Source organism: Haemorhous mexicanus, chromosome 3 (assembly GCF_027477595.1).
Source record: "Haemorhous mexicanus isolate bHaeMex1 chromosome 3, bHaeMex1.pri, whole genome shotgun sequence".
Classification (NCBI taxonomy): Eukaryota; Metazoa; Chordata; class Aves; order Passeriformes; family Fringillidae; genus Haemorhous; species Haemorhous mexicanus.
The window spans coordinates 26,536,528-26,547,302 of record NC_082343.1 but is presented as its reverse complement, the minus strand read 5'-3'; positions in this window follow the sequence as shown (position 1 = coordinate 26,547,302).

The window sequence follows — 10,775 nt, the reverse complement described above, 5'->3', positions numbered from 1 at the left end:
CCATTTTTAAACAAGTCACATGGGAAGGAAAGTCTGGAGATATTGAGCAAACTAAAGTCACTTGCTAGGAGTTTTGAGCAATTCTTCCACTTTTTGGGGGAATGTGGCAACTGTTAAACAGTACATGGCAACCACAGAGGACAGGAATGCAAGATTCTTGTGGGAACTTTGGGGGAACTAGAGAGACAGACTCTGCCATGCAACAAACTCCAGGATCTGTTTGTGCAGAGGAATGCACAATTGGAGGGGAATAGGAATAGGAAAAATAGACTTCCCCTTGGTGAAATTGATGTTATTTAAAACAATAGCTGAGAGTTTCTCAAATTACCAAAAAAATATGATACTGAAAAATACCCAGACAAACATTCAACTGAAGAGGGGGAAAGAGAGAGCAAGAGAAATCTCAAAATGAGCTGGATAGTGCTGGTAATTTTAAGACTGCAGGAGGAATACTTGTTCTAATATGTGAGCCTTCTTGATATTAATTTAAAAGTACACAGAAGATAATTTTACCAAAATTGTTTTGATAAAATATAAACCCATGGGGATTTCCAAGTGGGGACTTCCTAAATTAACCTTAAATAGGGCTTAAAGAAAAAAGATAAATTTCTCTTTTTAAGTTTGTTGCTTTGTACTTGCAGTTAATTCAAGGGAAACTGCTAATTCTGAACCTATAGCCACCTCTCTAAAAGGCACATTTCAAAAGACTTTTGTTCCCACTTTTATCCTAAGATATATGACAAGCTTTCAAAATCTTGTAGGGTACTTTTATAAAAGACAGAGCCCTGAGTGTCTGGCTGTAAGCTTTTGGGTACTGAATGCTTTCAAAAACCTGACCCTTCTTTAGCTGCCTAGTTGGGCACCACTTGTGAGTGCTGGAGCATATGAAAAATTGCTTTATGCCCCAAATGTTAAAAAAGATGCCACTCAACCTCTCTTGGGCTCCCCAGGTTCCTCTTTATCCCAGACTGTACTTCACAGCTGTGGTTCATCGCTGCTTCATCTCCTGGTTTGCTGTGCTCCTGAGGCCCTGACCTGTGAGTTTCTGGGAACTGCCACTGAAATTCTTTTAGTCACCTGGAGAGCACTCCACAACTCAACAGCCCAGGTCTGGTGGTCTTATCCTGTCATATGCTTGTCCTTCTTCTGGAAGTGCCACAGCACTTTTTTTGTATCTCCTGGAGTGAATTTAAAATGGGAGTTGACTAAAGATTTTTGCAACTGCTGCTCTCACGATGCTAGAAAGTGAGATACACAGCATAAGTAAACCTGCTGTGTTTGAGGAATCTCCCTCTCTATGGCTGAACTTCTGAGCTTTTGTCAACTTCAGCGAGCACAGAAATGTGCTTGTACAGCTCAGGCCCCAGTTTCGCAAGCGGGGCTGTTTCATTTTTCCATAATACAACATGTCAGCAGAGCCATGAAGGGGAGAGCCAAGGGATCCTGGCTCCCAGGCTCCTACGTTTCCTCTGGACAATGGTTTTCCCTTAGAAACCAATAAGTTATGGACTAAGGACTGCTCCATTTCAAACTGTCTTGGGCTTTATGGCTAAAAGGATTTTATTAAATAAGAGTGATTACTAAAGTATGTTCCTGTCGAGGGGGTGAGGATAGTTAAAACTTATGAAAAGGCTTTGCTTGCAGCAGAAAAGCACTGTAACTACTTAAAAATATCTTCGCTTATGTTTTTATTTTAAAAATGGAAAAAGTGAGTCAGCACTGCAGGCTCTGTATTCACTGCTAAGTCCAAACTCAGCTGCTCTGGAGAGTCTCCCCATTCCCTGCCCCCATCTGTGCTGTTGGTACAAGTGAATATAGCTACTCCCAATTTAGCAACATGCAGTTGCTACCTTTGCATGGGCTGTAACAATCATCCTGAGAGATCTGCTGCTCTAAGAATTTCTTCTCCAAGTCTGTAACCTCTGTACAAAAATACAAAGGAAAAAATATGCAGGAGTCACCTTTGGGTGATGGGTGTGTTCTGTCTCTGCACTGCTGGAACAAGACAGTGATGCTGGCGGAGCATAGACAAAAACAAATGGATTTTCGTGTACATTTGGACTTATTTATACTCAGTCCAGAGGGTAATTCACTGTGGTGATAGCTCTGAGCAAACCTACAGAAATAAATCTAAATGCTAGGAGCTTTTATGTCTGCACTCTGATTCTAGACTGCATCTTGCATTGTGATAAAGGGTGGAACAGCTGTATTGGAGGCTCCTCAGCAGTTTACTGGGTTCATAGGAAATAAGAGAGAAATATTTTCTATTCTAAGAAGTAGATGTGGTAGTGTTATCACAGAGGTGTGCATGAAAATATGGAATGCACCATCTTTTGTCTGCTACTGCCAGGAGTCTCCCTGCCTAGCATGTGTTTTTTCCTAAAGCAAATCTATATTCTATATTTTTTTGATTCAGTTCCTCCTAGGGGTCCCCGTCTGGCAGGGTTTTCAGTGCACACTGCAGGCCTGAGCGGAATGCACGCCGTGCTGGGAAAGAGATACATTACATAAGAGGCCTCTGAGGCTTACCCAGAGCTGGGCTGCAGTGTAAACTGTCTCCGGGGCGGATAAAAACCATCTCACAAGCTAGGATTAGCCCTGATTCTTGTCAGGGGCTCTTGATTTGAGAGAAGAGAAGGAAATTTGTGTGTGCTGTTTTAGTGAGTTTTAGCAGCTATATAAACCACAGTTTGAAATTCTGATGTGTATCTAACCATCAGCATGCCTGAACTGTGCTTGATAAAAGGGGCAATGAGCTCCAGTTATGCAGCCTTTGCTCCCTCTGGTTCTCCTCTGCAACCAGAGAACAACCAGGACTATTCACACATAAATCCTGAGCGTTTGGCAACTTTGCTGCAGCGAGAGGCAAAGGGAAAGAAAGACAAATTCCCCATAAGTTAGTGTTTCAGCCACACTGCAGAAGATTTACTTTATCCACCACTTGGCAAGCGATGCCAGCAAGGCAGCTGGGTGTCTGTGAGCCTGTCTGCAGATTCTCTACAATGGCCAGAGCCTAGCAGCTGAAAGACTCTCTGAAGCTCTGGGGGGACAACAGTGCTTACAGTTTGACCCCTCATACCGTGAGTTTCACTTTGTGGAGGGAGAGATGGACCTTTCCTGAAGGTTCCTCCAAAGCTCCTGGCCAGACACCCACAGAGAGACTGCTTCCTGTGACATTCACTTCCAGTCCCAGGGCAGACAGGCTGCTTCCACTTCAAAGCCCAACAGGCTGCTTTCTATCAGCACATACAGGATGGGAGATGTCCTCCCAGACCTCCAGGCAGGACAAACGCATGCACCTTTGTAGTTCAGGGGAGAGAACAAAAGTTGTACGTTACTGACATTTCCTAGTGAATTACTGGCAGATTGCATGAAAGAAGACAAAAAAGTGTGTTTAAAAAGATGACAAAAGCCAGAAATAAATCCCTGTAGTTAGTGACCTTTATCCTAAATATGAATCTGCCTGATGGAGAGGTGGAGAAATTGGATCATGCTAATCATTGAACACCTCAAGTCATGCCCTCCTCAGCCCCAAACATTTCACTGGAGATAGTCAGCACCATGCAGACTTATAGGAATCCTCCAAATCCAGTTGAAAAGCATGAAGGTAAATTAAGGAATGGATTTACAAGGAGGATAATATAGTACCAAAATATTAACCCTATGATCCTCCACACCATCATCTTTTCCTTCAGCTTTCTTACCAAATTGTTGCAGAAAGCTATATGTGAAGGTTGTTACATGAAGCTGTTAGGTGAGGATCTATAATGCATCCTCCTGCTCCACAGAGCTTTCAGAAAGCCTATGGCAGAGCACAGCCTTATCTTTCAGATCTTCTAGATAGTTTTAGACTGCTGTTTTTTATACATTTTTATATCTTAGGTAAAAAAGATTTTTAAGATTTTATCAGCTTTTTGTTCCTTTTTGCTTAGAGTTGCAGATAAAGTTGCTGAACTTTTATCAGCCAAACCATCTTCAAAACATATTTTCTTTCCAGGAGAAAGGCCTACACACAAGCCTTTTATGGCATTGTGTATTTATAGCTCTAGTCTGTACTGTGAATGAATGGCTCGCTCCACAAAACACAATACAGAGGCATTTGATGAGTGTGATCATCAGTCCTGGAGTCACAGGATCACAGAATGGGTCAGGTTGGAAGGGGCCACAGCTGGTCATCTGGTCCAACCTCCCTGCTCAAGCAGGGTCATCCCAAATGGATGGCACAGGACCATTTCCAGTGAGGGAGACTCCACAACCCCTCTGCACAATCTGTTCCAGTGCTCTGTTACCTGCACAGTAAAGTTCTTCCTCATGTTCAGGTGGAACTTCCTATGCAGCAGTTTCTGCCCATTGCCTCATCCTTTTGCTCATCACCACTGAGCAGAGCCTGACTTCTGCTTTCTACCCACTGCCTCTTTTCTTTTTGCTCATCACCACTGACAGAGCCTGGCTCCATCCTCTGACACCTCCCTGCAGACACTGACAGACATTGGTGATGTTCCCTCTCCTCGCGTCTCCTCGAGGCTGAACAGCCCCAGCTCCCTCAGCCTTCACTCCTGAGAGAGATACCCCAGTCCCTTAATCATCTTTGTTTTTCTCTGCTGGCCCTGCTCAGTCCTGAACAGGGTGCCAAAGGTGCAAGGGACCTGCTTGATTTCCCATTCTTGCACAAAGAGAGGAAGGGAAAGGCTCATCCAAGCTTGGGAAAGATTGGGCACGTCACCGCAGAACTGGCTTTCTCTGAACTGCTGCAAAGCCAAAACTCTGTCCCCACTCTTGAGTCTTGCACAGCTCCCTGCAGAGAAATGGGGAACAGTGTCAGGACAACTGGATGGTCTTGAAGGTCTCTTCCAACCTCAGTTGTTCTGTGATTCTGTGACAAAGCTGAGTCATGACTCTGGCAACTGATCATTCAGAACTCTCCCAAAGGTGTTGGGTGGTGGCCTGGGATCTGCTGGTGCTCTGAGACAAAACATGCACAAGCCTCCCTGGTGCTCCACCAGCCAGCAAGCTCACTGTCTGCAGTTCCTGCTAGTACTGGAAATAGCTTCTATCCAGAAGTGTTTGGGTGTCAGTGCCTCACCCTGCCTCTGTCACCCAGTGATATGGTACCATATTTTACACTTATTTACATATTTACATTTTTTATGCCCAGCCTGCACACTGCTCACAACGGTGTCTTTCTAACCTACCCAACTTAGGATGGCCTTTGCCATCAGCCATATTTTCTGAATCCATCTGCTTTTTTGAATCCCAGGGCCTGGAGGAACACCTAGGCCTTGGAAATTAGGCTGTTTCCTTCCAAAACTGAAGGAAAAGGAAAGATGGCATATTTGTCCAGTAAAAAGAGAGACTGATGTAATTGCTAATGCGAACTGTGAAATGTACAAAATATTGCAGTAAATCAATCATACTCAAAATACTGTTTTGTAGGTAAAACTGTTATAAGAGGAATATTTAACATTTTGAAATGTATATTGCTTTTCATTGGAAATAATGTTTGTCAGTAGTTAATTCCATGATAGTAATTAGTTCTTTAGTAATTAGATAGTAATTACATCTTTGATATTTTATCTTTTAGAGCTAGAAATATTTCTAACACTGCATGATTCTTATTTATATGATGTGTGCAGAGCACATGGAAGGGTGCTGTACAAAAGCTTGTTGGCAAGTGAATGACGGACCTGGGTTTTTTGGGAAAAATTGATTCAGCTTAAGTCTCCTCCCCATCATTAGGTATTTGCCTTTATCTCCTCTGAAAGTGTGGGCACCAAAAGGAGTTTAGGAGTGCATTTTAGGTAATCAGTTTTTGTTATTATCGTGGATTTATAGGAATGAAGATCTCAGTAGTTCTGACAGCAAATGTCAAATTTTCAGTAGTAGCTTGCCATGTAACTGTGAAAATCTGGTGTGTGGACACAGTGTCAGCACATGACTCCACTTCTCAGAAGCATCCTCCCTGTGAAATTCTATGTAAAAGTGGCCCTGAAACTATTTTTGGAGGTGATTTCTGTATGCTTCCTCTGCCACTCTATTCATCTGGCAACTTCCTCTTAATTAATATTGCATACCAGTAGGGATAAACAAGATCCAGGTCCCAGCCCCTGCCACAGTGAGCAGAAATCCTCTCAGTGTAGAAAGTAAAGCACATGTTCCCTCTCTAGCAGGTGTGTGTAGCAGGCATCAAGTTGTTTCAGTTTTTTTTCTATAAAGCCAGGCTTTACACATTATATTTGTAATTTGTAAATTACAGTTGTGACGTGCAATCTGTCCCAGAAAAGGACTCCTGCTCCTCTCAGTTGAAAGAAAGTTTCAAACTGACGCCTCTTGGGAAAGCAGATGAGACCAAAAAGGGAAAATGTTATGAAGTAAATGTACAGAAAAACCTGTGTGACATAAGGCCTCAAGTTGTCTGGACTTGGAATGAAGTTACAGATTTTTGTTTTATTTGTCAAGTATTTTAGCGAATATTGCCAAAACAAAGCAGAATTTTATGAACAAAATGTCTCTCAAAAGAACGTTAGGATGGCTGTGAAATCAAACACTTAAGACAATTTTTATTTTGGTATTGTTTTGGGGTTTTTTAAAGAGCCCCAAGAAAGGATGCACCTCGAGATAAGGTGGTTTGGTTTTTTTGCAAATGCAGGCAGATTTGCAGGCCCTTGTTATTAGGGGGTATAAATGACGCAAAGTGCAAGTCATAAATGTGTGCTGCTGTGAAAGATTGGGTGCAGTTTTGGGTGAGCTGTGGTGTGATATTTCCATTTGATATCTCGAGTCAGCCAATAGCAGCAGGTGGTGAGAGGCTGAGGAGCACAACATGTTCCAGCAGCACCTGAGGTTTGATCTCTGTGGCACGCGTGCTGCACAGCGAGCCCCTGTCAGGGCTTCCTTGGCATCTTTGTACTCCGTGCATACAAACCTAAAGTTCTTTTAGTTACTTCAGATCTTCTATAATGACTGACCACTTCCTTAGAGGTGCATGCCACTGAGCCAAGAAATAGTGCTCGGATATTCTGGTGCAGGCACTGATGATTCTCTAGCAGTTTTGTATTTAATCCTTTTCTTTCTGCTTGCAACCAGCAGTTGTGCCTTCTGCAGGATCTCACTCCCTACCACCCACAATAATTTCAAGGGATGGGGTTTTAAGTTCTTTGCTGAGCTGTGGTGCTTCTCTGCACAATTTAGAAAATCACCACCTCCATGATTAGAAAATAGATAACATGTTTTGTACTACATGAGACCAGAGGAAGGATGGATGCTTCTCTAATTCATTGTGGGAAAAGAGAAGGTGTGAGCAGTGCTACCTCAGGGACTGTAGATGTGCCTACTGTGCTACTTTACTGCTAATAACAAGATGTTCTCTGAATGCATCACCCTGGGAATGTGTTTCCATTCAGGAATGGGACACATTTCATTTCACAAACGAAAGGATGGTACCTAAAGGTCTGGTTTTGCTTTGGGTTCTTCATCCCTAGAATGTAAACCTTTGACAAACTGGAATGAACAGTTCTAACACAGCTGATGTTACAGTTTAACTCCAGGATGCACGGAGCTCTGTTGTAGTGCTCTCTTCACAGTGTCCCCACGGCAGAAGATCACAGAGCTCATTTTGCACATGTAAATCCAGTGGAAGCCTTTTGTGACAGCTTTCTGAAGATGAAGCAGTCTGGAAAAGGCTCATGTGCCACTGAAACCTAGCAGAGGTTGTTTAGGGTGTTCAGGTGGTGAAAGCTTCATTTTAGAGAAGAGTTTTGACCAGGACTGTCCTGCTTGCCTACTCCTGCACATGGGTTTTGAATTCCTTTTTTTTTTCAGAATAAGTATGTGGGCAGGTTTTGTCTTTCTTTTCTTGGTTGGGTTAATTTTTTTTTTTTTTCTCCTCTTCCTCACAAAAAATACAAGTGTGCTTTTATGTCCACAAGGAATATGACAGCCCCTAAACGGAACAACCACAAAAGTGGCCTACAAGATTGTATTTCAATTTTGCACAACAAGAAAAGGAATAAGGATCTAGATGGGATCTGTACTTTCATTTATTTCAGGATGGTACCCAGGACTGGTTGCTGCCATATGGTTATTCCTGCCCACTGAATCTGTTGGTGAACTGCACAGTCAGAAGCCCCCAGCTGCATTGGTCTAGACTGTAGTTGCAAAGAAGGGGACCTGTTTCTTCACTGTTTTCTTCTGATGTCTTCTGATGCTGGCTGTAACTTCCTCTGGATGTTGTGGGTTTCAATCTGCTTTCAGTTTTAGTGGTTACATTGGTTTGTTATGAAGCTCTTTTCCTAGTTAGGCTGAGTAGATTTGCAAGCTGTATGTGATAGGAGAATCAAATATCTGTTTTTAATTTTACTCCCTAAATCTGTGTGGTTGTATGTACCTTTTAATTTTCATTTGTGCAAGTGAACAACTGAGTGAAAAAAACCCCTGCAATTTTCTGGTTTTCCGACATGCTGGAGCAAAAAGGTTAGGTTTTTCTGGCACAAAAGGCATCTGGCCACATTTCTGCAGAATCTCCTGGTTTGGACTCAGAATTAGATTTAAACCCAACTACCCTGATGTAGGCCTTATTATAATTAAGATATTGGTTGAGAATTTTGCTTTTCAGTGACAGTTCTTTCTTTTCTTTTCCATTTCCTGATGTACCAGAAGAATTTATATCTACACATTGTTTGCAGAATGCAAACAAATAGTAAAGAAATAAAGACAATCTTCTAAGATCAATAGAGAGATGGATGGTATGCATAAGTATATAAGGTGTATAGATAATTAGATTTTAAAGTGTTTTTCCCAGGTGAAATTTTGCCACTGCAAAGAGAAAATGAAAATTGATGATAGGTGAAAAAAATATTATGATATACTTCTAATGCATGAGAACCTTCATCTAGGGCCAGGAGAAATGAGTGTATCTGGGTTATGCTTGCTGGGTACAAAGCTGAAGTGAGATTTCTAACTTAACTTACATATCTATGCCATTTTCAGTTGTTTTCTCTACTGCATTTTTCTCTTTGGGTTTTCTTTTGGCATATTGGTCCATTCCCTACAGAGAACCCTAGTTACAGAAAACATGTACCATTTTAAGTCAGACTGAGAGCAGACTGTGCCTGATAAAGAGAGAGTGGATTTGTATGTTATGGTTGCTGCATTCTCCTTTTTGAAATGTTCTGTACGTGTTGAATACCTACTGAATAGGTGAGACCTTTTCCACAGGGTGTCCAGACTCCTCTGTGAGAAGATTCCAGGGCCAGCACACCCTCTGGGAGAAGATCTGTTCTTTCAGGCCCAGAAGGAAAAAGGCCCAGTGCCTGTGCATAAGGGGCACTGGGCAGTGAAAAGCTCTGTAATTCCTGCTAATCCAGTAACACAGTGAAACCACAAGAAGGCCAGTCCTTGCCCTGTCCTGGGCTGCTGTGACAGCGTGGTAGAACCATTTGTAAGGAGAACCAGCTTACACCAAACCCCAGCTCCTGAGGCATACAAATGTCACACTTCCCTAGGAACCAACATTGTCACCTTACCCCTTAATGCCTAGCACAGATGTAGGTGTGAAAGCACATTTACTTGGACCAGGGAGGCCCCTTTGCCAAAAGCAGTTTTCTGCACTTTTACAGTGCATACAGCTTGTGCTTATGGTAATGCTGCAAGAGTAACTTGTTTATTAGTTGTGTGTCTTCACATAACATCACTGGTTTCAGAAAAGATATTTTTTTTCCTTTCTTCTTGTGGCAGAATTCAGGTGGAAATTATAGTTGTATGGTGTCAGTGTTAATAAATAGGACTTGTCTTCCTGGAGAACACAACTCTAAAATGATCTTGGTCAGATACTACTTTGTGAGTTTGTTGTGGTTGTGCACTAATGATATTAAGCATTCTAGTTTTGAGGAGTTTTATATTGTGGTTGACTGTACTGCAGAGATCTTCTCATCCTTCTAGGTAGTGTTGGAGTCATGCTAGCAGCCATCAGATAAACATGGAATGACAAAGCCACTGACATCTTGGTTATGTCTAAGGCAAAACTGCCCCAACTCTCTAAAAAACCTCTCTTGCCTCCTGAGTTACAACTTATCATGCTTTGTAGACTTGCTATTGGCAAATTGAAATTATCTCCTATAGCAATATTTAATCCCTTAGCAGTGTATTTAAGTGACTATCCTTCATTTTCTACAAGGTGTGGAGAACTCCCATGGCACAACAGCTCCAGTGGAAACTCAGAGCCCTTGCCACTTTGCTATACTGTGTCAATAAAGTGCTTTGGAGGCTGCACTGATTTATAGTTTTTGAATTGCTCTACATTTTTATAGCACTATGTCAAAACAATCCTTAGTCTAGTAATATTACCTTGTAATTAAAATAAATATATAATTGAAAACCAGCCTCAATAGAGAGGATTACCTTAAAAAGAGTTTTTCCGCACCACCGGAAAAACCCAAGTTCATTTTCAATTAACAGAAAGAGGCTGCCTGCAAACTTTGAGGTAGTTTCCTCAAGTTTAGAATGTAATTAAAACTTGTAATTGCTTTCTGGGCTAACAGAATATTTCAATAGCTGAAATAGAAAGCCAGCTACACATTTAATAATTGCAGTAAATGTGGATTACAGTATCCAGCCAAATCAAAACCCAGTGCTGTGCCCAATGTCCCAGCACTGTGGCCATGTCAGGGAAAGGGTTTGTGGTGAAGCCCAGTGGCTGCAGCTCAGCTGGTCCTGGTTACCCGAGTTTAGTGACATCAGCATGGCTCTCCTTACAGCTCCCTCCTGAGGAGGGCCAGGTG